The sequence below is a fragment of the Echinops telfairi genome, unplaced genomic scaffold, assembly GCF_000313985.2.
Source record: "Echinops telfairi isolate 266 unplaced genomic scaffold, ASM31398v2 ScPeMD7_3533;HRSCAF=4204_0, whole genome shotgun sequence".
Lineage (NCBI taxonomy): Eukaryota > Metazoa > Chordata > Mammalia > Afrosoricida > Tenrecidae > Echinops > Echinops telfairi.
The window spans coordinates 55,313,186-55,338,214 of NW_022107431.1; the positions used below are offsets into that span (position 1 = coordinate 55,313,186).

Sequence of the window (25,029 nt, forward strand, 5' to 3'; positions counted from 1 at the left end):
ATATATATACACACACACATACTAACTAGCATGTTATGAAAGAAATCGTAATGGTGCTCTTGAGTGACCACAGGACAGCTAATCTAAAGGTTGGTGGTTCAAACCCACCAGCATATCTGTGGGCAAAAGCTGAGGCAGTATGTCCCGGTAACTTTCAGCCTCAGAAAGCCTGTACAAGGTCCCTATGCCCTGGAACTGACTTGAGGGCAGTGTGTTTGGTTTAGTTTGGTTAGTGTTTTGTGGGTTGAAGGAGTAGATTTCTGTTTATATTTTGCTATACATAGTAGCCATTGGCTTTTGCAACAAGGTACACCGTAAAGACTCTAATTTCAGCTATAAAAGGTAGAGAGAAGAAAGTAGTGTCTTCTGTTTCTCACCAGCTATTGATTTCTTATTTTGTCACTTATTTTTTTTTTTACTTAATGTGAATTAGTTTGTATTTATTTTTTACTTCGACTGGATACAAGCAGCTTTAGAGTTATAAATAGCTACTGCGTCCTTTTTAGTTTGAAATTCTTAAAGCAAGAAAAGTTAATAAAGACTGAGGAATTGATACATGTGCAAATAGAAAGGGGCTTGAAGAAGCTCATGGACAAATTCCATTATCTTTTGGTAAAATTTGTCATGAACTTTTGGAAGCCCTCTTGTATATGTTGGGTAGCGATAAGCATCAGGAAAAGTAATTCTAATTTTAAGTGTTAGAGCATGATTGTGTGTGTATGGGGGGGGATACTGCTTTTTAAAAGATGGTTCAGAGGTAATATTTTCTGAATGGGAAACATTTTAGAGCATTGTTGGAAAAAAAAGACTAGTTTATTGGAAAGAATTCTTAGGGAGAGGTGAAATACTAGATTGCTAAAAAAATTGAGATGTTAATTTTATTCTCAAGGAACTTGTTAAGAAAATAACTAAAACTATAGAGTGAAAGAAATGACAAGAAAATTACAATGGGATAATAGAAAGAAAATATTTAGCATAAAAACAATTATGAAGAGAGAGAGAGTTAGACAGATAGAGCTTCCATTTGCTTGACTCTGATTCATGGTGACCTCATGCACAACAGAATAAAATTCTGGAAGCTTCTGCATCATCCTCCAATTGTAAGCATGTTTCAGTCCAATTTTGCAGTGACCTTTCCAACTCATCTCATTGCTGGGATTCTGGAGAGGTCCTTCTCCAACAACTGCCCCCTCCCCAGAATAGATCCAAAGCCAGTGAGTGAGAAAATGCTATAATGTAACCATGAAGTGTTCATTTTTTAATTTCTGGAAACAGATCACCAGACCTTTCCCCCTCAAGTCTTTTAGTCTGGAAGTTCATTGAAACCTACCCACCATAAAGCTGCCAAGTGTTTTTGAATAGTGTGCTATAGCTTCTAGGATCACAGCAATGCAAGAGCCATCAAAGAGTAACAAGCTGACAGAGGGGTGATGGAATTGCAAATTAAAATAAGGAAATGTAATAAAATGCATAGAAGAATATTAAAATGGCAGATAAATCCACTTTGTCCGTAATTACAATTAAAGGAAAATAATTCAATACTTCAATTATGTAGGGATTGGCAGAGTGAATTGTTTAAGAATCATTTCTAACTGTACAGGAACCCTGGTGGTAGAGTGGTTACATTGTGAGATGCTAACCACAAGGTCAGCAGTTTGAAACCACTGACCTTGCTGCTCAAGGAAGAAAGACAGAGCTTTCTCCTCCCACAATGAGCTACAGGCCAGCACGGGCATGTTCACATTTCTATGTGCCGCAGAATGAAACGAGACCCATACACCTTGCATATGCAGTCACTGCACATGCAAAATAAACTCCAGATAGGTTATCGCCCCGAACTACAACCAAGAATTATAAAGGTCATCAATGTAAAAAGGGAGACAAGCTTAGGGGCCTGCATGGCATAAACGCACTATCAAATAAAACAAAACACACACAGCAGGCAACAAAAGAGAAGACTGGGCCATGCGAAAGATAAAACACTTAAGCATCAAAAGACTTCACTAAAAGAGTAAAAAGCTGCACTATTGGGAAAAATGACGATGACATATCAGAAAAGGGACAAATAGCTAACGGCTATAGAAAACTCGAACACCCCGACAAGAAAGGGTGAATAACTCAATTAAAAATGGGCAGATGAGCTCAAGGAGTCCATGCAAGAAAAGAAAGTTTGGAAACCAATTGTGGTAGCAGTTGTTCATTCTGCTTGATGTGATGGAAATGTGGACTGATATGATATATGTGTTAAATCCCAACTAATAAAAAAAAATGGGGGGAAATGGGCAGAGGACATGAACAGATAGTTTTCCAAAGAAGACATTCAGGCAGCCAACAAATATATGAAGAAATGCAAGCCATCCAAGAGATGAAAACCCAAACAATGATGAGATACTTCCTCAAAGATATTCATAGCAAAGTTAAAAAATAGCAAATGAGAGCAACAGAAAAACAGCACGTGCTGTTAGGTTGTTGAGAGATTGGAACACTCGTGCACTGCTGGTGGGACTGTACCGCTGTATAATCCCTGTGGAAAGCCGTATGCCACTTCCTCCAGCAACTGGAACTAGAAATATCACTTGGCCCAGCAATTATACTACTTGGCGTATGTCCTATAGATATATCCAACAGAAATATACAGGCATATACTAGTTGGCATATATTCTGCAGAAATAAGGAACGTGCAGGAACAGATATATATCAGCTGAGTGTACTGGTGCTCAGCCCAGTACTATTCATAAAAGGAAGATGGGAGAAACAACCAAAAGGCCTATTGGTGGAAGAATGGGTAAAATAGACTTATTAAAGTGTATCCAATATTTTAAGGGGAAAAAAGTAATCCAACTAAAATAGTTACAATTAAAAGTTAATGAAAAATTTCCACAAATTTTTGAAGCTCCCTGTGTGTGTGAATGTGTTTGAATACTGTATAATGTGCTATATGTGTATGTATACAGCATAAATATATAGAGATATAACTGTACATACATGTTAATCTTGCATGATGGAATACACAGGAATTAAATCAATACCATCTGTGGAAAGCAACAATGAAAAAGCTCAGTGTCATCAGTCAGAAGAGGAACAGGGGTTGACTTTCACCAATGGATAATATACAAATTCAAACTAAAGTTAAAGAAAATTAAAAAGACACTTCAAAAGATAAAGACCACATTGAGAATAGTTAGGACACATTGACGTGATCACCAAAAATCAGATGAGCTGTAGGGTGGTATCAAAGACACCATACGTGAAGGAGGTAAAAGGTTATTAAAAATATAGGAAAGTAAGAAAATACCAAAACTTAAAAGACTCCGAAACTTGCTCTTCCATGTGGAGTAGCTAAAGCAAATGGAAGAACCGATGAAGTCAAAGATCTCAACAGTTATCAAAGAACAGTCAAGAAGAAGAAAATAATGGACGTTGGAATGTGCAAAGCCAAATGGAAGAACACTCTACGCCAAGAACACTCTTGGAAAGAATTACAGAAAAAATCAACCCCAGGTTATAATATTGAAGGATCCCCTAGGCAAAGTACTCAACAATGTAAGAGGCACCGGAAGGGGATAGAAAGAACATACAGAGTCACTGTACCCCCCCAAATTAGTGACATTTAGATATTTCAGGACGGTATGAGGTTGCATTTGATCAAGAGCCATAAATATTGAAGGACGATATTACAAAAGTCAAGCTTAGAAGAATTGATTGAATACGTTAAGATGTTTCAGCAAACGGATAGAATGCTTGAAAACCTCACTCCTCTATGCCAGGACATGTGGGCTATCACTAACTGCCCAATCAACTGAAACAGATCCAGATTTGTGCCCATTCCATACATAAGTGGGCCAACAGGATAAGGACATTATTTAACAATATCACATGTAAGTGTAAATTTTGCTGAAGAGTATTAACATAGTAATTGCAGTAATACATCCACTAGAAAGCCAAGCAGCCTTCAGAAGGGGCTGGGAAATGAAGGCTATTACTGCTGATGTCAGACTGAATTAAGAGAATACCAGAAAGATATTTACCTTGGTTTTATTGATTAAGCGGAGGCATATGAATAACATTAGGAAAATGGGAATTGTGATACACTTGCTTGTGCTCATGTGGAAACTGCACACACCCAGAGGCGGTCACTCCAGCAGACCAAGGGGTTATTGCATGGTTAAAAATTAGGAGTAGTGTGTGTCAGGCTTGTATCCTTTCGAGATACTCTACTCTGTGTACTGAGGTCATAATCAATGAAACTGGTGATCGGAAGAATACAACATCAAGATCGGAGGAAGACGAATTACCATCTGTGATGTGCGGATGAAAAACCCTTTCCTGCTGAGAGCAAAGAGGACAATGAGTTAGGAAGACCAAGAGCTGATGCCTTCGTCTTATGATATTAAGAACGTAGCTGTATCACAGAGTATCAGAAGAACGCACAGCTATGTCTTGGAAGAAGGAAAGCCAATGTGCTTCTGATTATCTTGTGTGTGTACTATTAATTTAGTGGATCAAGAAATTTTTATTTAACTTTCTTTCAAACCCCTTACTGTTGTTGCATACCAAAGTTGCTTCTGACTTACAAATAGTGACCCTAACCAGGGTTTGGGATTTCAAAAGGGTTTATCTTAAGAGAGAAATACATGAGAATATTCACAATTATAATGAATGTTTAAGGGATATGAAAGATAGGGTCTGAAGAAACCAGCAGTGAGACCCAATCCCAGGAGCACTGAGTGAAAGTGTTTATTAAAACAATGACAAATAAATTGAGTCTAAAAAGGTACATGGGCCTTGAGAGTGAATTGAGAATGCCAAGTGGGTCTTTTAGTGCCAGCTGAATAAACTAAATTATAAAGTGATCGATTGTGTCTTACAGATACAAAGTAAGAACTACTAGTGAGGCCACTCAGGAAATAAATGTTCCATAAGATTTCAGGTCTTCTCAAGAAATTAATTCACACATTTTCGAGATGTCAAATGGCATTTGTTAAGTCTGAAAAATATTGTGAAGCAGCAATCTTAATAATAGTTGATACCCTGTTTCCCCAAAACTAAGACATCCCTGAAAATAAGACCTACTTACAGTTTTTCCTCTCACTGAAATACAAGGCATCCCCCCAAAAATAAGACCTCCCTGAAAATAAGGCCTTCCTGAAGCTACCATAACTCTGGAATTTGGACTGTAGCGGGCGAGCGCCACTGTGCAGCTCGCTGTTGGCTGCAGCGCAGCCGGAGCAGACAGGAAGTGTGAGGTCTCTTTTAATAAAAAAATACACAATAAATGTGTACCGTATTCTTCTTCATGGAAAAATAAGACATCCCCTGAAAAGAAGACCTAGCGCATCTTTGGGAGCAAAAATTAATATAAGACACTGTCTTATTTTGGGGGAAACAGGGTATTATCTTGTCATACCAAGACAAAATAGGAAGTTTGGATGGAAAACAATTTTAGTGAGATAGAAAATAATATCTGTAGAATAAAACACAAATACTTAAATACATTAGCATATATTTGGCCCTCAGTTAAAATTATAAATATTTTATACCCTAAAGATGAGTAATTTACCTTAATGCACAAAGCATGTCAGTAATAAAAGACAGATTCCAGTCTTAGGGAGATCCTTAGACCCTGTCCACTCCCTGTACTACAGAAAGGAAGCTTGGGACAGACTCAGTGTATGAAAACTTTTTACAGTAAGTGAGTCTCAGACAGAAAAGCAGTGCCAAATTATTCATCATTGTAGAATTTAGCTTAGAATGTTTTCATAATCTGACTTTTTTGGATGCAATTACCTTCTAATTTTTCTGTTTCTGAATATGAAACACAAAAGGAATTCTGAGAGAAAGATGATTCAATACTTTAAAAATTGCAAAAATAAATAAATAAATCATCTTGTGTTTTTTTAAAATACTTTTGTTGGGGGATCTTACATCTCTTGTCACAATCCATACATTGCTCCAATGTGTCAAGCACAGTTTGCACATATGTCGCTATCATCATTTTCAAAGCATTCTCTTCCCACTTGAGCCCCTGATATCAGCTCCCTATTTCCCCCCTTCCCTCCCCTGCCCGCCCTCCTTCCCTCACAAAACCTTTACAGATTATTATTTCCATACCTTACATTGTCCTCCTATGGCCCTCACCCACTTTTCTGTTATTTGTCCCCCTGGGAGAGGTTCTAAGTTGATCCTTCTGATGGATTCCCCCTGGCCTGCCCCCTTTCCCTAATCCTACTGGTGTCTCTACTCTCCCTGTTGGCCCTGAGGGGTTTATCTAGCCTGGATTCCCTGTGTTGCGGGCTCTTGTCTGTAGCAGTGTGCATGCTCTGGTCTAATCCACTTTGTAAGGAAGAATTGAGGTCATGAGAACTAGAGGAACGTTTTGTGTTTCACTGGTGCTATACTGCACCCTGCCTGGCTCATCGCTTCCCTGTGACCCCTTTGTGAGGGGATATGATACCTGATCCCATCACAAAATGCCGGACTGTTAGCACAAAGTGTTCCTGTGTTGAGGGAGTACTTGAGTCGAGGCCCAATGTCCATCTGCAACCTTAATTCTTAACATATAGATATGAGAACATAGTTCTATTCCCCTCTCGTTATAAATATATTTACATATGTACATGCTTGTATTTAGGCCTCTATAAATGTCCTTTTCCTCCTGGTTCTTTCCTATATTTCTTTTTACTTTCCTCTTGTCCCACCATCATGTTCAGCCTTCATTTGGGTTTACTAATTCCTCGCTGCTACGTTGCCCTTGATTGAGCCCCACTAGGCATCCTACACCCTTCCTTCCATGGATTTTAGTTAACATGTTGTTCCCTTGTCCCTGGGTTGGTTCCACCCTCTTCCTTTCTCCCACTCCCCTTCTCCCATACCCCCCCCCACAACCATTGGTCCAGTTCTTTTCATCTCCTAATTATTTACCCTGCCTATCTTATCTAGATAGACATGCAGATACATTAATAAGTGCAAAACCAGGCAAAGCCAAATAAAACAACAAAGGAAGTCAAAACCAGCAAAACAATAACAATAAAACCAAAATAACAATAACAAAAAGAAAGCCACGGACAAAAATGGAAAAGCCTAGAAATAGTTCAAGGTCTGTTTGTTGGCCTTTGTGAGTGTTTTCCAGCCAAGTCTGATGGGGTACCACACTCTGTCTCCCAAGTCTCTTTTTGGTATCCCCTGGGGTTTCATCACTCTGCTCTCCTGTTCAGATGGATAAAGCGCATTTGTGCCTCAACTTTCAAAAATGACACGTTCTTTTTAGATAAGTGGTTGCATTAATTGTGAATCAGTTCTTTAGATTAATAAAGGTTACTATGCCTATTAAGATGCACTTACTATTCAGAAGTGAAATAGCAAAAGCCATCTCTCTTCTCGTCTTTCCTGTGTGTGTAAGACAGAGTCAAAGACAGAGACAGAGAAAGAGAAAACAGACAATTCTTCCCTTTAGATGATTTTACATTTCAGAAAGTAATTTGTGGTGCCTTGCTTAGCAGCTTAACATAAAAAGTATTCAGTCAAAATCTGTTGACTTATTTGAAATGAAAAGTACTCAGCTCATATGCTTTTGTCTTTGGGTAATTCCATAAGCACAAGTTGTTTTTATTTTAGCCTTTTCTTTTTCTACTTCTACGCTGATGTCATTTGGGGATTACAAAAACAAAAACAAAAAAAACTCTCAGTATGTTTAAAGCTTTGTTTTTATACATAATTGTGGCTTGCTCAAGATATATATCTTTTATGATATTTAAATTTATATATGTCAATATGTTATTTTAAATGCATGTTTATATATAAAGTTACATATGTATTTATATGTGTTCATATATATTTAAATGTCCCAATATGCCTCTCTACAAGAGTATTAAAAATATAAGGTTCATTTCTAAAAGCTTTTTCCTTTTTATATGTTATTGACATGTGGTTATAATTTGTGTTTTCATTTACTTGCTTTTTCTTCTAACAACTAAAGTTGTCTGTGGTTGCAAGTGTAGTGCAAATCACTTTACTGCACTTTCCATGTCAAGGACACCTAGAAATGCGAGAACATTGAGCTTTTTCTTTTTGTGCCTGCTATCAATAGAGAGCACATTTACGTAATTCAAAATCAAAATGTACATTATTTTATAGCTCTATTTTAAAGATATTGTTGTTTTTATTACAGATCATTGAGAATTCAGGGCTTCACTTACTATATAAATTAGAAAGCTTTAATCGTCATTTTCAAATATAATTTAATTTGACTTTAAATGACAAGAAGTTAATGGCATATTGAGCAAATACCCCAGTCTCAATCACTCTTCAAAAACAATTTTGAAAAAAAGTAAATGCCCATTCAAAAATCCAACTTTTCAAGATGCAATCATTTTTATATATTATGCAGGTTTATTTTAATGTATGAATTTCATCATCATTCATGCATGATACTAAACTAGTAATGCAGCATTTCCTAATGTTTGGCCTACTATAATGGAGTAAACCCTAGTAGATTATAATGTTCTTACACTGCACATGATTGAGGTGTGCATCTCTCGCCCCTTCTTGTGTGAACAGGGTTAAGCGTTTACTCCATTTGGCTGAAGCAGACCTGTCTTTAAAGACAACCACTTTTCTCACCTGCTCTAGAGAAGTAGAATAATGTCTTTTGGGATTACAGCAAGCCGTGTGTAATAAGAAAAGAGAAAAAGCATTTAGGTCAAGCTGACACAAAGTAGCATATAAATATTTTACAATAGGAAAAATGGATCTTGTAAACCTAGATTTAGAGGGATCCAATTCTTTTTTTTAAATTTTATAATGAATGTGTTGGCTTAGAGATTTTCAATCTGCATATCATTATAAATTTTATTAATAGATCACATTCATGTAGAATTACAAACTACTGCGCCTTTAGGTCCTCTTTCTTCCTGTCTAAGTCAAACATGGGGAGAAAAACATCTCTTTAAAACAGCAAAAAGTTATGATAGAGATAAGATGCAGAAAGCTGGCTTGATCAAACAGAATACACTTTTAATATGAACCTTCCACTTTGAGTGTTGCCCGTTGATTTCCAGTAAAAAAGTATTCTTACTGGAATTAAATGAACAAATGTTCTCAGTTACACTGGTGGATGTGTAAAGGTAGAAAAAAACAAAACTTCTTATAGGTTAGTGAGAAACAGTTAATAGTTTTCAAAAAAGCCCTTTGTTGTAAATTACTGTCAATATTTGTATCCCAATATCTCTCTCTGTCTCTGTCTCTGTCTCTCTCTCTCTCTCTCTCTCTCACACACACACACACACACACTGCAAACCATCAGAAGATGAACCTTCATAAACCCTGTAGTTAAACATTTGTTGTTGTTGTTAGGTGCCATCGCACTGGTTCCGATTCATAGCGACCCCATGTACAACAAAACACTGTCCAGTTGTGCCATCTTCACAATTGTTGCTATGTCTGAGCCCACGGTTGTAGCCATTGTGTTACTCCAACCTGTGAAAGCCTTTCCTCTTTATTGCGGGCCCTGTGCTTCAGCAAGACTGTTGTCCTTCTCCATGGACTTGTGTCTCTTGACAGCATTTTCCAGAGTGCATGAGAAGCCTCACCATCCATGACTCTAAGGAATATTCTGGCTGTATTTATTTGGCAGTCAATAACAGTTTCCACAGTCTTCAATAGAAACCATAATTTAAATGTATAGATTATGTGGGGTCTTCTTAGTCAATGTCCACCTTTCACACATGCTGCTGTTGGTGTCGTTTAGTGCCATCAAGTTGGCTCCAACCCACAGTGACCCGGTATCCAGCAAAATGAAGCTCTTCTTTGGTGTTCCGTATTCAATATCCAAATTTCACATGCCTAAGAGGCGATTAAAAGCCAATCCCGATTTTATTCACACATTGTTATGTCTGCACACCCACCTAGATAAGAGAGATTGGACAAAAATATATATATATATTTTTGGACAAAAATATATATATTCTTATATATATAAAGAAAATAAAGGGACCGATGGCCCCGGAGGGACATGGGAGCGTGGGAGGTAGGGGAAGGGAGAAGGGTTGGCCAACCTAGGGACAAGGGAACAACAATTGGTTCAAAACCAAAGGTAGGGAAGGGATGGGAGGACTGGTAGGGAGTGGCCAAGGGCAAGGCAACTGAGAGGAACTACCGAAATCAGAATGAAGGTTGAACATGGTATTGGGACAGGAGGAAAGCGTAAAGAAATAGAGGAAAGAAGTAGGAGGCAAAGGGCATACATACGAGCCTAAATACAGACATGTACATATGTAAATATATTTAAGATCAAGGGGGGAAATAATTATAGGTGTGGTAGTAGGGTGGCAGGTGGACATTGGGCCTCCTCATGCGCACTCCCCTAATACAAGAGCACCTTGCTCAACTAAAACGGTCATTTCATGATATCTACCTTCCCAACATGATCACTGAAGACAGATGTGTGCATAAGAAAATGTGGTGAAGAAAGCCGATGGTGTACAGCTATCAAAAGATATAGCGTCTGGGGTCTTAAAGGCTTGTAGGCAAACAAGCGGCCATCTAGCTCGGAAACAACAAAGTCCACAGAGAAGAAGCACACGAGCCTGTGCGAACACGAAGTGTTGAAGGGAACAGGCAGCAGACACCAAAGAACAAAAACCATCATTGTGTGACCACCTACCCCACATAAACGCTGAAGACGAATGTGTGCATAAGTAAGTGTGGTGAAGAAGGCTGATGGTGCCCGACTATCGAGACCTATAGTGTCTGGGGACTTAAAGGCTTGAAAGTAAACAAGCGGTCATCTAGCCCAGAAGCAAAAAAAGTCCACATGGAAGCAGCACACCAACATGTGTGATCATGAAAGGGACCAGGCTTCAAACACCAAAGGTGGTGGTGGTGGTGGTGGTGGGGGATCATATCCTCGTCAATGAGGGTGGCGCGTGATGGAGACCCAATGCCCATCTCTAGACAACCCGACATACCTTGCAGAGGGGTAGTGGGGAGATGAATCACTTAGGGTTCAGTATAGCAAAAAAAAAAGCACAAAAATAATATAATGGCTTGGGTCAAACCCGCCTTAGTCATTAAAGTAACATCCTTGCTTTTCAACACTTTAAAGTGGCTTGTGTAGCAGACTTAGCCAATGCAATGTGTCATTTGATCTCTTGACTGCAACTTCCATGAACATTGATTGTGGATACAAGCAAGATGAAATCCATGTCTTCAATCTTTGATCCATTTACCATGATGGTATCTACTGATCCAGTTGTGAGAATTCTGGTTTTCCTTACATTGAGTTATAATCCATACTGAGAATTTCAGTTCTTGATCTTCATCAGCAAGTGTTCCAAGACCTGCTTACTTTCAACAAAAAAGGTTGTGTCATGTGCGTACTATAAGTTGTTACAAAGCCTGCCTCCAATCCTGATGCTTCATGCTTTTTCATATAATCCAGTTTCTCTGATTATTTGCTCAGCATGCAGATTGAATAAATGTGGCGAGAGGATGCAACTCTGACTCACATCTTTCTTGATTTTAAAGTATGCAAAATGTTCTTGTTCTGTCCTCACAGCTTCCCCTTGATCCATGTAGAGGTTCTGCATGAGCAATGTCATGTTCTGGGATTCTCATCCTTCTCAAGGCTGTCCATAGTCTGTGAAGACCTGCACAGTTGAATGTATTTGCATAATCAACAAAACTCAAGTAGACATCTTTCTGGTGTTCTGTTTTCAGCCAAGATCTGTCTGCCATCTGTAATGATATCCCTTATTCTATGTCATCCTCTTAAGAATTTGGCTCAAACCTCTTGAAGTTGCCAGTCCATGTATTGCTGCAACCTTTGTTGGATAATCTTGAGAAAATTTTCACTTGCATGTGATATTAATGGAATTGTTCTATAATCGAGCATTGTGTTGCATCACCTTTCTTTGACATGGGTACAAATATCCATCTCTGCCAATCAGTACATCAAGCAACTGGCTTCCAAATTCCCTGGCATTGACAGGTGAGTGATTCCAGTGCTTCATCGGCTTGCTGAAACATTTCAATTGGAGTCTTGTTTTTAGCTAATATTATCAGAGCAGCTTAAACTTCTTTCTTTCAGTACCATGGGTTCTTGATCATATGCTACCTCTGGAAATGGTTTAATATTGACTAGTATTTGGGGTGGGGTTGGTGCAGTGACCCTATGTTAATCTTGCCAGATTCTGACATACAATCTCCAACTTCTTTTCTGTCACCAAGGCCATATTTTCCAACTGTTCTTTCCTCTTTGTTTCCAACTTTCGAATTCCAATACCAATTATTATCAATATATCCTTATTGCATGTTTCATCAATTTTGTTCCAATGTTAATTTCTTAGTTTCGGTTAAATGTAAAAAAATGTTAACACACAGGAGAAGCTGACTCAAGGGTTATTTCTTTACGTGATCTTTACAACTCTTCTATAAATCTAAAATTATTTCAATTTAAAAGCTTTAAGAACAACAGTAAAATATTGGAATGCTTACATCTCTGAAGTGAGGATTCCTTTTTAGTTGGCAGTTCTTAATAATTCACATTGTAAAATAAGGTAGCATAGTGAGTTATGTATTGGGCTGCTAACTGCAAGGTCAGTAGTTCAAAACCACCAGTTTCTCTTAGCGAGAAAGATACAACTTTCTACTTTAAAGAGTTACAGTTTTAGAAACCCACCAGGGCAGTTCTACTATAGGGTTGCTATGAGTCTAAATCGACTCTATAGCAATGAATTTGTTTTTGGTTTATAAACAAAGGGATGAAAGAAACGTGCTTATTGTGGAAGGCATAAGAATGGAAGAATCAAAGACTAAGAGTAATGGTATTGTGGTGATGGCTAGATACCTGAGATCATCTGGTTCAATAATATTAACTTGTAGATGAGGAAGCTGGATCTCTGAGAGAAGAGAAAATGCCTATTTATCTCACAAGTGGATACTTCAGTCAAATTCCCATTTTCTCTACTGTTTTATGCCACATACTTCTACATATAGCAGAGAAAAGTTAGAAGCAGGAATAAATCATCTGTACCTCTGACCTCACAGTTAGCAGCCCAACAAGTAACCACCATGCCACCAAGGGCTCCTTTTCCAGACAATGAGAGTATGATAAAGTGAGAGAGCTGGACATTTATCCCAGATACCTTCCTGGTTCGCTGTGATTCTGAGGTATGAGTACAGAGACATGGCATTTCCGTACTGAAAGACTTAGCTCTACTTTGACTGTGCTTCTCTGCAGTTGCTGGATTTGTCTTTCACTCCATTCCCAGTCTCTTCAGGCTTCGGGGAAATAAAACTCAAAAACCAAACTCCCTGTCATCGATTTGAGTCTTGCTCCGAATGACCCTATAGACAAGCACCACTGCCATTGTGGGTTTCTGTGGCCATAACTCTTGATGGGAACAGAAAGCCTCATCTTTCACTGGAGGATCAATGACCAGGGATTTCAGATTGCTGGTCTTGTGCTTCACACCCCACTGTGTAGCTGCCTCTGCCTCCAGGGCTCTTGCAGGAGATCAGCCTTCTTACTTTTGCTGGGTCCTAGATGCTTCACTGGAAGCCTGCCCACGTGTGTACAAATATCCGTTGCACCTGGTCCTAATACCTTATGTAGCTCAGCACGTCCAAAACAAACTCCTTATTTTCCAAATCTTACTCTTTTTATTCTTCATACCATTCATTTATACAAAGTCAGATCAGGTTCTTAGCACTTGTGCTTCGTTATAGCATCTAATTGGTAATCCAGGAAAAAATGGAAAATTTTTGAGCCTCAATAAGAGAACTTGACTTTGAGTTCAATTATACCACTTTAGAGCTGCCCTAACACAGGAAAATTACTTATTTTTACTGGTGTCTACAAAGCGATATCAATCATACTCACTCCCAAGTTATTTGGAGGGATAAATGAGATGGTTAAACAAAACAGAGACACCATAGTACACTAGGAAGAGTTAGTGTTATTTGCCTCCCAGTAAATTCCAACTTTTGGTGACAGCATGTGTGCAAAGCAAAACTATTCCACAGGGTTTCAAGGCCGTCATCTTTCTAACTTAGATTGCCAGGTATTTCTCCTGAGGCACTTTGTGGGTTGGAGCCAGAAACCCTTCACCAGAAACCTTTAGCCGTAAACTTAGTAGTTGAGTGTAAGTATCTTCTAGACCTTTGCTGCCTTCCCTCCCTGGTATCCTCATTATAGTGACCTAAGTACAAAGCTAATCCTACTACTCTGCTCAGTAGCTTCATCTTGCTCTCACAGTCCATGAGGTAAGGTGTGAGAACTTTAACTGTGTGTACAAAGCCATTTAGAATACACCAGCTCTAAATAAAGAAATGTGTGTATGTGTGTTGTGTGTGTGTGTCTCACATATGCTGACCAATGCGGTAAATGAATATGCCTTAATATCACACTAGATACCAATATAAACTAACATAAGAAGTAATCATTTGCTATATATTTTGAATAAATTTTGTGATACAAAATGATAATGTTAAAATAAAAATAGCAGCTAGTGGTTGAGTACTAACTGCTAGAAAATGTGCTAAGTAGCTTTATGCATTATTTCACTTACACCTCTTAGCATCCCTCTTAGCTAAATAGGGACTGAATGTAATTTGGGCCATGTATTTTATCAAAACATAAAAGTAAAGGTCAAGCTAATACCAAGGGCTCAAGTAAAAAGCAAATATTTTGAGAATGATGATGGCAACAAACGTACAAATGTGTTTGACACAATGGATGTATGTATGGGTTGTGATAAGAGTTATATGAGCACCCAATAAAATGATTAAAAAATAAAAATAAATAAAAATTTAAAAATAAAATGTACATACCTTTGGAACTAAAAAAAAAGTAAAGATCAATTCCACTAAAAATTACCAAAATATGTAAGTTTATTTCACCTAAAACAAAGAGAAATATAATAGTGTACTAAAGTTCAATAAAATCCATTATGTCATAAAGTTAACAAAATAAGAACTGAGGCCAAATTGTATTTTCTAAATTAATGTTTCTGCTTCTCAAGACACAACTTATGAAGTGCTATGGTGATAAAGTTCTTGTTTTAATAGAATTGTAAATAAGGCCTTTCTGCTCCCATAGAACATTGCCCTCAGATGTGTCCTATGGCAAGAAATTACAGGTTTCATATAATGCTCTGTTGTTCTCCATCTAAATAAATCATACCAACATTATTTATGACCTAATGCACGTCTTGTGTTTTCTCTGCATTGCCTTCCTTAACTGATATCTCATATTCTCTCCAAATTTTACAGCCTAGATGAACTGCACAACTCAATTTTGTAATTCAGTAACTAATCCTGCATAGCAGTATTCACTACATGATGTGCCAGGTTCCCCAATACATTCAATAATGCAACAAGGGACCTGGATAGCACTGGAGTAAGTGTTAATGTACTCATCACAAGGTTGGTGGTTCACACCCAGTGGTTACTCTGTGGGACCAAGGTGAGGCTGTCTACTCTCATGAAGATTTTTAGCTTTGGAAACCTAATAAAGAATTACTATGAATACAAGTCAACTTGATGACAGAGAATTTGGGGTTAAAGGGACCAAGGCCATAGCTTCCAGATGTAGTGTACTTATTTATCCTCTATGAAAGTTATAGAAGGTTTATTCTGCTTATAAAACAAGGCATTGCCACCCATAATCTTGAAGAAAATTAAACTTGTGATCTCCGCATGTGAAATCTCAGACTACTTAAATTCAGTGCACAGATTACAGGTGAAAGCACAAAAGCCCGGAGAAGTCTATTATTTTGTCAAAGATTAAGCAGATTTGTGTCAGATTTGAGATTTTTAACTAGGGGTCTGACATTCTCTAGACCAGATATGGGTGATGAAATTTACAAGGTTATTATAATACGAATGTTGTTATAATACTAATCGAACACCAGTCATACTTTCAATTACTTCATTCACACGAATTATGTATTTAAAATGGAATATTAAAAATAATTTAAGCCTAAAATATCTTCTTTATACAGGACCACTTAACTTCTTGCTTCTACATTTTTCCAGAGTAGAAGAAGCAAGGTAATGCTACAAGGTATGTGAAAACCATTCCAAATTCACTTCCACAGCACCATTTCTTATTCATAGCGGCCCAATGGGATAGGGTAGAACTACCCTTTGTGAATTTCTGAGACTGTAACTCTTTACAGAAGTAGAAAGCCTCATCATTTTCCTGAGGACCTGCTTGTTGTTTTGAACTGCTGACCTTGTAGTTAGCAGCACAGCTTGTAGCCACAATACAACCAGGGCACCTTCAACTATGGATAGAAGACTAATCCTTCAGAGGTCAGTGGCCACAAAAGTAAGGTATTTAGGGGGATGTATTGAGTGGGAACAGAGAAAAATATGACAACATTGCCTAACAAAGAAGTGGGATCACATCCAGTAATTTTTTTATCATAATGATTTCATGAAACAGTTTTTCTGACGGTTGGGGAGAGGATGGGGAACATTGCCTGGGCTGTTCTAAGAAATCACTGAAAGTTCTATGAAGTCTGACCTGAATATGGTGCAGGATTAATATCTGCTGAGAAATGCAGTCCTTGGGGCCTGAAGTTAGCCAAAATGCTGACAAAGTTTGGTGATAAAAGGGCTCTCGGGGTATGAGTTAAAATTGCCCACAATGCTAACCTAATAAGGTACCATTTATTGGGACCAGGGGATCTTACATCAATCTGTTCAGTGTGTGAAATAAATGGGTTACCACAGTGGCTAATTGAACTTGCAGATCTTCAACCTCACTGAGAGTTCCCAACAGACATTAGAATTGTGTTAAGAAGGTTAATAGTTGTTTTTTGCTTTTGTAAAGGTCTTGAGATTTATTATTATATTTTAAATTAGATGTTGTGTCTAAAATTAAATGCAAATTAGCAATGACCAAAGATGATTACTGGAAGTGATTATTATATAATCTCCTTTAAAAAAAAATCCTTCAAAACTCACTGTCATCGAATCAATGCTGACTCATAGCAACCCCCAGGGGTGGGGGGGTGTACCTGAGACTGTAACGCTTTATGGGAATAGGAAGCCCAGACTTCCTCCGGTGGAGCTGTTGCTAGTTTGGAACTGCCAGCCATGCAGATTGGCACCCAGTGCGTAACCACTGCGCCTCCAGGTCTCTGGTTTCAGGCGAAATCCCTTGGTCAAAAGTGCCCCACTCCCTTAAATAAAATAGAGTCGATGTTAAAGGAAACATGGAGTAATATATATTTAGTCCCTTTATAGCTAAATATTCAAAGCAAGAACATCCGGATGGTGTAAAAAGCAGGTGTTCGGGGGTGGGGAGTGAAAATCAAGGAAGGCAAGACAAGAGTGCAAAGTGCTGGATAAGTGGCCTGAGATATGAGACGCATCAGGACGTTGCAGAAAGAAGTGAGTGGTGTGAGAAACTGATTTTTTTACGTGCCGTGGAAGCACAGGGGAGGCTTTTCACAGATGTGTGCAATGTTCTCGCCTCTAACAAGATCCGTGCTTTCTTTCTCTATTGATTGAATTCTAGGGTTAGAATTTTTATACCCCTCAAGCTCCTGGTGAGCAAACTTTATAATCCAGGCTAATTGTAAATTCTATCTTTTTAAAACACTAAAGGCAAATATGGCTAAGCTCCCACATTTCTATCTCTGAACACTGTATTCCTTCCTTAAACCAAAGAGGGTGCTTTAGTGGTGCCCGCGAGCCCCTTCTGTTTGACAGATGCCACTTTCTTGCAACTGGGTCCTGAGGAAGTCCCAGACTAAAATAGTGCATCAAGAGGACTGTGCATAATCAGCTCACGAAAAGCAGCTTGATTAATACGAAATATGTCCTAGTTCCTCATCACTGATGCTCATGAAGCTGCAGGCAGCACATCTGCAAGCCCTGACAAAGTCTGATAGCCTGGACTCCTTGGGAAGCTGCTCACTGCTAGTGTCCTCCCTGCAAAGATTAAATGTGTGCCCACTATGAATTCATGCTCACAAAAGCCATGCGATTTTTGTAACACTGTTGCAAATGTTAATGCCGGGATTCCCTTAAACATATGATTGGGTTCTACAGATGAAATGTCAAATAAAATTGCTCTTTAAAACGTAACAAGAAAACCTAAATGTCTCACTTAACAAATGACATCTCTCTTCAAAGCTACAGATGGGTAGGCAAACCATTTGCCATTTGATGTTTTATGAACCTCTGATAGGTGATCAGACACAACCAAGCAGTTGCATAAGCTGGTTATCAAAAATCTGCCTCAAATTAGGGCATCTGAGTCCCTTGATTTATGTCCAACTCACAACCGGGTCATCATCTTAAGACACCGAAGGTGACGTGTACGTGCCCATGTCGTGTACTCTTGGGCAGTGAGGTAGGAGTCACTTGTCAGTTTTGTATGAAATCACATGAATGTAGAATCAGTATAATCCTGATTTTCTCTCTCTCTCTCTTTACCTTTGGTATAGAGAAAGGGAAATGGGCTCAATAAGATGCGTCTACTCAATTGCTTACTATCTATGTGAATGTAATTTAATAGTAGGCAGAGATGCAGTTGTTCAAAGTTTTCATTGTTTCGTTGCCTTCACTATCAACTTGGCAATCTTTGAGATGACTTGTGTGTTAAGATTATTTTAGAAACATTTAGCTCCTATAAATGATAACATGAACATAAGATAATGCAAACTGGAAATCTCTGCTGACAGGCTTCCACTGGGGACCTTCATCAGTGCTACACTCTCCACTTTTAAAGATTTTAGCATATTTGGTACTTACATGTGTTTTGGTCTCCTTCATATTGTGGTAATCCACACACCTATGATAACCCAGCTTCCAGGGTCATTCCTGTACATATTTCAATGTGTACTCAGCTTCACTATCTTTGGGCTTCAGGTTGCCCAAGGGCAGGGACTGTGTGGACTGGCCAGGTGTGGCCATCCAGAGATGTTTCATACTTTCCAGACCCCATATCCTGAGATTCTGTCCGCAAGGGGCTCTGACTTATGCCAGGGCCTGCAGGCACCTCTTCCTTACAAGGGTGATAAGCCTTGGTCAAAGCCATCAAGCTGTTGGGCGTGGTGAAAATACATGGACAAATGTAGTGGGCTGAGCACATGTGTTTGGCAGGACCAGGATGAAAATGGAGCCATAGGCTGGGGGACATCTCCATTTGTACACTCCAGACAAAAAGGGAGACGCGTTTGATTTTAATTAGCTGTACTTTTAGATCTGAATACTGCTAGATAGGAACAATATTAACTTTGAATCCTAACTTGCTAGCCAGGAACAGTATTACCTTTAAATCTCAGATACTATAGACAGCATGTGATACATTCTTATGGTTGAAGAGGTGAATGAATGAAGACTTAAAGATATGACAACATTTTCAGCAAAAAATTCCAGATCTATGCAGTGCTTATATGTGTGTCAGTGTGTGTATATATGCACACATATACATACATATAGGTACATGTATGTATACACGCATACGTATATATACACACTACACATATAATGTATATATTTGGGAAGTTACATAAGTCTGTTTTTCATTACTTTTCTCTTTCTTACCTCTAAGTTGGGACTAGAATAATAATAATCTCAGAAGACATTATAAGAGCATTCCCAAATTACATCACTATTAAGAGAAGGAGCGCAGATTCAAAGATAGCACCTCTGTCTTCCGAGTTCTCAGTCAGTTTGGGTAAGACAATGAGAAATGCAAGGCGAACCATGGTCTCTTTCCCTCTATCTTTACTGACTTGACTTCTAGGCTACTAAGCTGGTCATCCTGGAAGATGAATGTCACTACTATAGACCCATCAGGGGAATTTTTTGGTTTTCTAAGTAGGAGTAAATTGGAATATCAAGGGGGGAAAACCACTTTAATTTAGACTTGCTAACACTGTGTAAGAAGATATTGGGCTTTTCCCCATTATTGTAACAATTTTGTTTTATTTTTCTGCATTCTACTATATCTCCATAGGAAAAAGAACTTTGGGGAAAAATTACTTGCCTTCAATGGTAGTTGACACTGGAGTGGACTTGGAAGCTTGTTCTGGCAGCGCTGGAGGTGGGAAGGCTGGGCTTTGTCCTGTGTATAGAAGGCACGAGTAAGCACTGGGGGGAAATTATTAGCGAGTTTAATATCCATAACTAAAATAGCTAGATAGGTCCACAATATGAATAATTCATAATCTTGAGTATAAATTCACATTATTATGCAATAAGAAAACTGTTATTAGGTGAGATTTTAAATGGATACATTCACAGATTCAGTTATCCTCAGAGCTATTTCTGAGTACATTATTATTTTTCATAGATGTATATACAAAGTTAAATATATCTACTGGACTTCATTAATGAAGAATCTCCAAGAGATCAAATAAAGCAATTTATTTTCAATATTCACTTTAACTTATGGAGACTGAAATCACAGAAGCTGAGTGGAATTATAATAGATAGGAAAAAAATCATCTTTTTCTTTTTTTTAATTTAACCGAGGGTACTTAAGTGATATAATAGGACAATAAAAGAAGGTTGAAATTCACAGGCTTTTCAATATTGAACAGGTACATTTTCTCCTGTCAAAATAAATGACCTGTAGTTAAGTAAACAAGGAGCCAAAGGGAAAATATATTCCATTTTATAGAATCTTGAAATGCTCCCTCCAGTCTCTTGGCTTATTACGAATGATATAAAAACCCACAATCATTTCCGAGCGCTTCCTTATCCCGAGTGATTTCTTTAATTAACTAATACCACCCGGGCCACAGACTGTAAACATTAACTAACAAATGATCCAATATGAAATGCTTGCAAGATATGTTATCATTAATTTTCATCCCAGACTCAAGCTGTCTTTTTGTGTGTGTGTGTGTTCATCAAGGTGGGCATCTGCACCTTCTAAAATCTCACTTACAATTAAGTATTATCAAATGTCAGCAGACCTGCCTGCTTACTGGAAGTTTTCCTTTTATAGAATGCATCAAAATTAGTTCTCTGAGGTGAATTGTAGTGTAGTAAGCAAAGCTACTGGAGTTGCACATGCACCACATTCCACAATGCCGAGCAGGGTAGAGTCCTTGGCCTTGACCCCCACGGCATGTCACCCCTAGTCTCCATCCATTACAGGATCTCCCTCTATTTCTTCTTACCCATGCAGGTTGCCATTTGTGCACATGCAAGTATTCATAAAAACAAAGCGTATTGTTTCAGAACATGCAGGCCAGATATAGGAATCCATTTTTTTTTTCTTCCCTCATCTGAGCAAATGAACCCTAGAACTTCTTGCTTTGAGATGCAATCAAAAGTAAAGTTTGAACACAGTGAAAAGAAATGATGCACATAATTTTTTCTGTAAAATTTCCATAATGCCTAGTATGTGCCAAGAGCAGTGCAAAACTGTTCCCCTGTATTAAGTCACATCCTCTTCATAACATCCTTAAGACAGAGGTATAAATCACATGCTAAACTTTTATAAACGGAGGTAAACAATGGCTCAGACCATTCAGCTCCTGGAAGACACAGGCAGACTGCCAGCCAGTCTCCAGAGCGCCTGAGAGTGACAAACAGCTGTCTGATGCTGGAGAGACGCAGTGACAGCTGAGCGGGCAGCAGCAGAATGCTTCTTTGAGTACTCTGCTTTCTCCCAAAGACCTGCTCTCAAGTCTTGCTTGTGAGCTACCTTGAAAGAATATCTCTAAGGAAGAATGGCATTTTCAACCTTTCCAATTTATATTTAGGAATGAATCAATGAAATAACTATAGCTTACCATACCAGTGGTCACAAATATAAATTGTTTCTAGCGGTAAGATTTTTGAAAAGATCCAATTCAATGAAAACTGGCTCCTATGCAGCCATGCACTCCTATGAGCAATAGCAGATGTAATATCATCATCTTTTATAGTTTTGATGAGCTCTTCAGGAATTTATTTTAGAATTATGAGGTTCTTTTCACCAGAGAGTTATACGTAATTTACATTATAAAATATTTGCCTGGAGGGACTATAAATTTTATATTTTTTTCAAAAAAACTAACTTTATTGAAGACTTATTATGTGCCAAGTGCCTTTCAGTGATATAACTGTACCCTTGCTTTTCATAATCTCCCAGTCTACTGGCTGAAGGCAGCTTCTAGACAGATGATTATAGTGCAGAGTGCGGATGGGCGCCGAGGTGGTATGGCCCAGAGTCCTGGTGGAGAGTAGTTGCAGCCTGCATTTAAAGGACTGCAAAAAGTGGAGCCGATACAGACGTGTTGGAAAGCCAGTGCTCCTTTAGGCAGAGGGCATCGAATTTGTGCAAAGAAAAGGGCCCAGAGCCCAAAGAATGTCCCCCCAAATCCTGTCCCCAAAACTCAGGCTCCTGGTAGTCCTGTGTGCAGATAGAACTGCTTTGTTTTCCTGCAATCGTGTGGACGTGGATTACCAGGTGTTCTTTGTGTGGATTCAAACCCCCATCCTTCCGGTTAGTCCCTGAGTGCAAACCATTTATCCCCTCCCCCCGGGAGAATAGCAATGGAAACAATCAAATGAGTGTTTCTACAGGATGAAGAGGAATGCCCAGTTTGTATTGGAAATGCTTTTCAACTGTAATTGATTCTCTTGTGAATGGCTGCATGTTTGTGAAGCAGTGGACATGGTGAGCAAGTAGAGCTGCAAAGCAGAGAAGGAAAAGCTAAGCGGCACTTGTCTCCATGGGTCCAATGGTAGTTGGCCTTGACCAAAGAGTTCCTGGTGAGGGGCCCATGTTTATCACTCTAGAGGAGATAAAAATAGATGGATATGTAAAGAGGTAGAGCAATAGACACATACATACATAAACATACTCTGGCCCTTCATGCTTGGGGACAGGGCTTTCATATTGACTGATAGACATTCTCTCTTTCATGTTCAAATAATGTCAGAGTTTTAATGCTGAAATCTAAGGCCATTTTGCTTATATGTAACATACAATAATATAGATTATACATTCTATTAAACATACTATTATATTTATAAGACAAATTAAAAATGAATGCCTATTGTTTAGTATCAAGAGGCAAACGTGTATGGGCTGATTAGCTGAGTGAAAGTGAAGAAGCCTTAAGACTTAATCCAAGGCAAAAGACGAACTCACTGCCATCAGGCTGATTCTAATTCACAGAGACCCTGTCGGACAGGGTAGAAATGCCCCTGTGGGCTTCTGAGACTGTGTACCTCCTCACGTGAGTGGAAAACTTTGTCTTTTTCTGTTGGCGTGGCTGGTGGCTTTGAACTGCTGACTTTGAGGTTAGCAGCCCAAGCATCACCCTTACATCAACAGGGCTCCATAGGATTCAATAGAGTCTCTACCAAGTCAGGCTAGTTTTTAGGGTTGTTGTGAATATTAGATAACAAATTGTCCAATATATTATAGATACTCAAAATATAAAGTCTTTCTCCATAATGGATTTATAACTTATAATCCACCTACTTGCACAAGAGGATCTGAAGCAAGCAAGATTCTTAATAAGAAAACAAAGACACGGCAGATCAAATTAAACAGGACAGAAATAGTAAAACTCATTTACAGGAAAGTGACTTATAATTTTATTAGGAATATTCTCCTTTGGAATTCCCGTGGATGGTTACTTTCTGAAGGAAAGATTCGGGTTATTGAAATTTACATTGAAACTCTGAAGGTGCCCTTTATTTTCTAAGCTATTACCAGAAAATCCTGCTGACATTCAAACACAGTGCATTTACTTTATTTTTGTGCCTTGAGTGATTTTGCCTGGCTTATTTCCATAATACCTGAATGGCAAGTGTGTAAGCCGCCAATATTTTATTGTTCTGAGGGTTTTTTCTTCACATAAGTCAATTTCATTGTTTTTGGTTTAGTCAAATCCCTCTGGGGATAGTATACAGTGCACATTCCTTCCAATGATCTAAGTCACTGATGTTTTCTCGACTTTGTTAGAAATGATGAATGGGATTACTCCAAATCTTGAGCAGCCAAGGAGGAGGCTCTGAGCGGCATTCAGAGTGTATGAAATAAACAAGAATTCACAGTACTAAAGTGTAAGTATCTAGGTCCTTTATGAAATGCAATTCCCTGTTGAAAACGATCTCTAGACCACTAAGGCCTACATCCTAAAACGTATAAAAAATGCGGACAGTATTTTTTCTCTAATGTTAGAGGTTATTTTATTCCTTAGACTCCCCAGTTTATGGTCCTGGAGGTATTAAAAAGCAGAAACACTTTGGAAAGAGCCCCTGCCCTGTGAGCAGCGAATGGCCCGAGATCCCGGAAGGAGAAAGGTGAAGTTCCTTGCTGCGTGACCATTGAATTCAGAGTCACTACGGTGTTTCTGTTTTTCATAGAAAAGGCGAAATCACTATGTCCTCACCCGAATTCCTTATTTCCGATTCCTAAAGGCAGCAGACCCGAGAGGGGAAAGCTGCGGCGGTGGCGTTGACTCGACTCCGGGTGAGCCCGCAGGTATCAGCAGCACTTGGAGGGGAGGGTTCTCGGGCTGATCTTTCAGAGGTAGATGGCCTGGCTTTTCTTCTAAGGCTCAAAGCACTACACTCTGTTCAAAACAAGCATACTCACAGCCATTGAGTGGATACCAACTCACAGCGACCCTATAGAACACGGTAGAACTACCCCTGTGAGTGCCTGAGACTGCAACTCTTTACAGGAGTAGAAAGCCATGTCTTTCCCCTGAGAAGCACCTGGGGGGTTTCCAACTGCTCACCGTGTGGTTCAGACCCAAAGAGGAAGGACTATGCTACCAGGGCTGCTGAATAATTAACCCTTCCCAGGTATTCCTAAATTCATAAGAGGTCTTTGTAACTATATGATTAAAAGTACTGGGTTTTCTGCAGTTACGAAGAAGATACGAAAGATTTTCTGATGTTACAAAGAAAATTTTAAATAGGTTTGTTAAAACAACATCTCTTTTGTATTGGCAGATAGCCCATTGAATGAACTGTTTTGGCAACATCTCAGATATGCAGAGATGAAAGTTTAGTAGTTTAGAATTTAACAAATGCTTCCTGAGATGGAAA

At 38.7% G+C, this 25,029-nt stretch overlaps 1 long non-coding RNA gene across 2 annotated transcripts in view; it reads left to right on the forward strand.

Moving 5' to 3' along the window:
- LOC123522191 overlaps positions 1-25,029 on the forward strand; it is a 29,022-nt gene that overhangs the window by 2,720 nt on the left and 1,273 nt on the right. For both annotated transcript variants that reach the window (XR_006680473.1, XR_006680472.1), the window contains 3 exons: positions 23,936-24,036; positions 24,174-24,276; positions 24,394-24,457. This is a non-coding gene — a long non-coding RNA (uncharacterized LOC123522191). The remainder of the gene's footprint in view (positions 1-23,935; positions 24,037-24,173; positions 24,277-24,393; positions 24,458-25,029) is intronic.